The sequence below is a fragment of the Bos mutus genome, chromosome X, assembly GCF_027580195.1.
Source record: "Bos mutus isolate GX-2022 chromosome X, NWIPB_WYAK_1.1, whole genome shotgun sequence".
Taxonomy (NCBI): domain Eukaryota; kingdom Metazoa; phylum Chordata; class Mammalia; order Artiodactyla; family Bovidae; genus Bos; species Bos mutus.
In genome coordinates this window covers 121,928,637-121,933,507 of record NC_091646.1, presented here as the reverse complement: position 1 = coordinate 121,933,507, position 4,871 = coordinate 121,928,637, and the positions used below count along the sequence as shown (strand labels likewise).

The 4,871-nt window shown below is 46.2% G+C and overlaps 1 pseudogene; it reads right to left on the bottom strand.

The window, feature by feature from the left end:
- Positions 1 to 228: 228 nt before the first annotated feature.
- On the bottom strand, positions 229 to 2,588 carry LOC102279081 (heat shock protein HSP 90-beta pseudogene; annotated as a pseudogene).
- Positions 2,589 to 4,871: the final 2,283 nt, after the last annotated feature.

The window sequence follows — 4,871 nt, the reverse complement described above, 5'->3', positions numbered from 1 at the left end:
TTAAACTGTGTAAAAAACCTGCATCTTCTTTATTTTTAATACTTTAATTTCAGAACAAAACAAACAAACAAACAAAAAAAAACACCACACACAACATTCAACCCCCAAGTCAAACATGGAGAGGGATAGGGCTTGAGGCCCATGTATTCTGCCTTAGAAGGACAGAAATAAAACCACTAGACATCAGCAGAGGGAACCGCATGGGCTAGGGCCACCGGGTCTGCTGCTGCTGCAGGAGCCATGGGGACGCTATACAGAGGGAGCAGTCTGCAGGTAGAAACTCCTAATCTACTTCTTCCATGCAAGAGGCGTCCTCGTCACCCTCAAGGTGGGGAATCTCATCAGGAACAGCAGTGCTGGGCTCCTCTGCATCACCTCATCTTCATCAGTGCCCAGGCCAAGCTTTATCATGCGGTAGATGCAATTGGAGTGTGTCTAGGGATCCTCAAGCGAGAAGCCAGAGGAGAGCAGTGCAGTTTTGAACAGCAGCACCACCAGGTCCTTGACAGCCTTGTCGTTTTTGTCTGCCTCTGCCTTCTGCCGCAGGGTCTCCACGATGGGGTGGTCAGGGTTGATCTCCAGGTGCTTTTTGGCCATCATGTAGCCCATGGTCGAGTTGTCCTGAAGCGTCTGGGCTTTCATGATGCGCTCCATGTTGGTGGTCCAGCCGTAGGTGCTGGTCACAATGCAGCAGGGTGACAACACGAGCCTATTGGAGATCGTCACCTTCTCCACCTTCTTATCCAAGATCTCCTTCATGAGTTTGCAGAGGTTCTCAAACTTTGCCTTGCTCTCCTCCATCTTCTTCTTCTCCTCCTCGTCCTCAGGCAGCTCCAGGCCCTCCTTGGTCACAGAGACCAGACTCTTCCCATCAAACTCCTTGAGCTGCTGTACACAGTACTCATCGATGGGCTCCATCATGTACACCACCTCAAAGCCTCGCTTCCGCACACGCTTCACAAATGCAGAGTTGGCAACCTGCTCTTTGCTCTCACCAGTGATGTAATAGATGGACTTCTGGGTCTCCTTCAAGCGAGACACGTATTCTGAGAGAGAAGTCATCTCGTCTCCAGACTGGGACGTGTGATAGCGCAGCAGCTCAGAAAGGCATTGTCGGTTAGTGGAGTCCTCATGGATTCCAAGCTTCAGGTTTTTAGAGAATGCCTCGTAGAATTTCTTATAGTTCTCCTTGTCTTTTGCTAGCTCAGAGAAGAACTCAAGGCACTTCTTAACAATGTTCTTACGAATAACCTTCAAAATTTTGCTCTGCTGGAGCATTTCTCGGGAGATGTTCAGAGGAAGGTCTTCAGAGTCAACCACCCCACAGATGAAGTTGAGATATTCCAGAATCAACTCATCACAGCTGTCTATGATGAACACACGGCGGACATACAGTTTGATGTTGTTCTTTTTCTTTTTGTTCTCGAAGAGGTCAAAAGGAGCCCGACGGGGGATGAACAGCAGTGCTCTGAATTCCAGTTGACCTTCTACAGAGAAGTGCTTCACTGCCAAGTGATCTTCCCAGTCATTGGTAAGACTCTTGTAGAACTCTCCATATTTCTCCTGGGTGATGTCATCAGGGTTCCTGGTCCAAATGGGCTTGGTCTTGTTCAGTTCTTCCTGATCAATGTACGTCTCCTTTATCTTCTTTGTCTTCTTTTTCTTATCTTTGCCACTATCATCCTCCTCGTCTGAGCCCACATCTTCAAATTTAGGCTTCTCTTCATCATCCTCCTCGTCTGAGCCCACATCTTCAAATTTAGGCTTCTCTTCATCATCTTTATCTTCCTCTTCTTTCTCACCTTTCTCTTCTTCAGCCTCATCATCACTAATTTCCTTCTCACGTTCTTTCTCCAGATAAAGTGTGATGGGATAGCCTATGAACTGAGAGTGATTCTTCACCACTTCTTTGACCCGCCTCTTTTCCAAGTACTCTGTCTGGTCTTCCTTCAGGTGGAGAATCACTTTGGTACCGCAGCCAATAGGCTCACCATGGTCAGCACGGACAGTGAAGGAACCTCCAGCAGAAGACTCCTAAGCATACTGTTCATCATCATTATGCTTTGTGATCACAACCACTTTCTCTGCCACTAGGTAGGCAGAGTAGAAGCCCACACCAAATTACCCAGTCACGGAGATGTCTGCACCAACCTGAAGAGCCTCCATAAATGCTTTAGTGCCAGACTTGGCAATGGTTCCCAAATTATTTACAAGATCAGCTTTGGTCATGCCAATGCCTGTGTCTATCAGAGTCAGAGTACGCTCCTGGGGCTTCGGGATGATGTCAATTTTCAGCTCTTTACCACTGTCCAATTTGGAAGGGTCTGTCACGCTCTCATAGCGAATCTTGTCCAAGGCATCAGAAGCATTACAGATCAACTCCAGAAGAAAAATTTCCTTGTTTGAATAGAAGGTGTTGATAATAAGAGACATGAGTTGGGCAATTTCTGCCTGGAAGGCAAATGTCTCCACCTCCTCCTCTCCATGGTGCACATCCTCAGGCATCTTCAAGGATAAGAATCACAGGTACTATAGAACACCAAGTGGGCAATGGCTGCCTCGGGCTCACTCGCCGCAAGAAGGCTGTGCGGGGGTGACTCAAGAGCAATCCAATCAGCTTTTAAAAGTTCTAGTCATTTTCCTTGAGATCCTTCTCAAAATATTTTGGTGGGATGGATGTATCCTCAAATATTTTCAGTCACAATTTCATAGGGTCTATATAGATTATTTTTGTGAATGCTGCTGCTGCTGCTGCTGCATCACCTCAGTCGTGTCCGACTCTGTGTGACCCCATAGACGGCAGCCCACCAGGCTGCCCCATCCCTGGGATTCTCCAGGCAAAAACACTGGAGTGGGTTGCCATTTCCTTCTCCAATGCATGAAAGTGAAAAGTGAAAGTGAAGTCACTCAGTTGTGTCCAACTCTAGCGACCCCATGGACTGCAGCCTACTAGGCTCCTCCATCCATGGGATTTTCCAGGCAGGAGTACTGGAGTGGGATGCCATTGCCCTCTCCATTTGTGAATGCTAATCACATCCATTACCTAACCTCATCCCCTCCTGGATATGCTTAAATGTCACACCTCCATATATTGACTGCAACAGAGATTCTTCCTATCCATCATTTTCTTCTCTGCCTCCCTACTCTAATATGAGTGTGCGTGTGCATGCATGCACGCATGCACACACACACTGTTTCTTAAATTTTTGGAAACTTCTGGACAATTCTCCAACTTCTGTAATTCTTTTGGCTTGTTTAGATTTGGGCAGAATTGAGTTTTCACCTCTTATTAAATGTCAATACAAATAAGATTTAGCTTGTTTAAGGATCTCAGTCAGCTTTGAATTAGTAAGGACTACAAGTGTATGACAGAGAAGGCAATGGCACCCCACTCCAGTACTCTTGCCTGGAAAATCCCATGGATGGAGGAGCCTGGTGGGCTGCTGTCCATGGGGTCGCTAAGAGTCGGACACAACTGAGGGACATCACTTTCACTTTTCTCTTTTCACTTTCATGCATTGGAGAAGGAAATGGCAGCCCACTCCAGTGTTCTTGTCTGGAGAATCCCAGGGATGGGAAGCCTGGTGGGCTGCTGTCTATGGGGTCGCACAGAGTTGGACACGACTGAAGCGACTTAGCAGCAGCAGCAGCAGCGACAAGTGTACGAAGCAGGCACAGTGGTTATGTTCTGATTTTCTCCTCCTTAGTATAGAGCATTTAACATACCTGTGATTCTGGATAGCTTTCAGAAAAATACAAGGCATTCCTTCAACTTTGGCAGGCATGTTAGCCATGAAGAAACTGCCAGAATGCGCTTGAGAGTTTAAAGGGTAGAAAATGGAACCCATAAATTTGACAAGCTCTTTATGTTCCATGCATGAGGGTTGATGATAAACAAATCTTGATTAAATGCTTATTTGTGCTGTTCTTGGCTTTCAGAAGAGGAAAATATTTAATTCCACTCTGAGTGCAGGTGACTCTTCTTGGGACTCCTGCCTTCCTTTATCAACACAGGGCAGATTTGAATCAATATTTAATGTGTAAACACATGGCTCAGCCTCATGGGTGATGACTGCTGGTCACCAGACCCCAGCCGAGTGCAGCATCTGCATTCAGTAGCGGTCTCTGTATTAGTTTACAAAGGTTGAGGGACTTGAACAAAATTTCTTTTTCTCTTTGGCTACAGTCTTTTCTCTATTAAGCAAATGACTTAAATCATATTTGGGTTACCTTGGAATACATGGTCTAATAGTGTTTTACCTTTTGGAAAAAAACCAATTTCTTGAGAAAGCTTATCTAATGCTACTTTCTTGCTTAAAATATTAATCAGTGGTGCCTCACAACTTAGAGGATAAAGACTGAACTCGTTTACTGATATTCATGTCTCTCCACCACCTGCCCGCAGGAAATCTCTCCAATCTTCTCATCTCTAACCATTTGCTGTTACAAAATTACCCCAGGATATTAATTTCTACCTCCTTCTCTCCCTCTCTTATTCCCTCTCTCTCTTACTCCCTCCCTCTCTTTTTCCTGCTGTTCAATCCCTCTTTCCTTTCTCCCTCCTTCCCTCCCTCCTTCTCCCCCTTGCTTCCTCCCAGCACCTACTCATTAGGCATCTACAGTGTGACTGACTCAGTGTAGGGGGCAGGATGAAGTTAGCCGCCCAGCTTCCAGCATCATGGGGGAGAGGGACATAGCAGCCATACTTAAGTGCTTATAATGGTGAATGAATCACCCAACTTTGCTTGAGGGCCTCAGACAAATCCTCAGGGAATCGAGGACTTGTACCCTGAGCTTTGATGCACAGTTGGGGCTCACCAGGTAGACAAAGTAGAGGCACAGCACAAAAGGGAGAGCAGGGGTAAGAAACC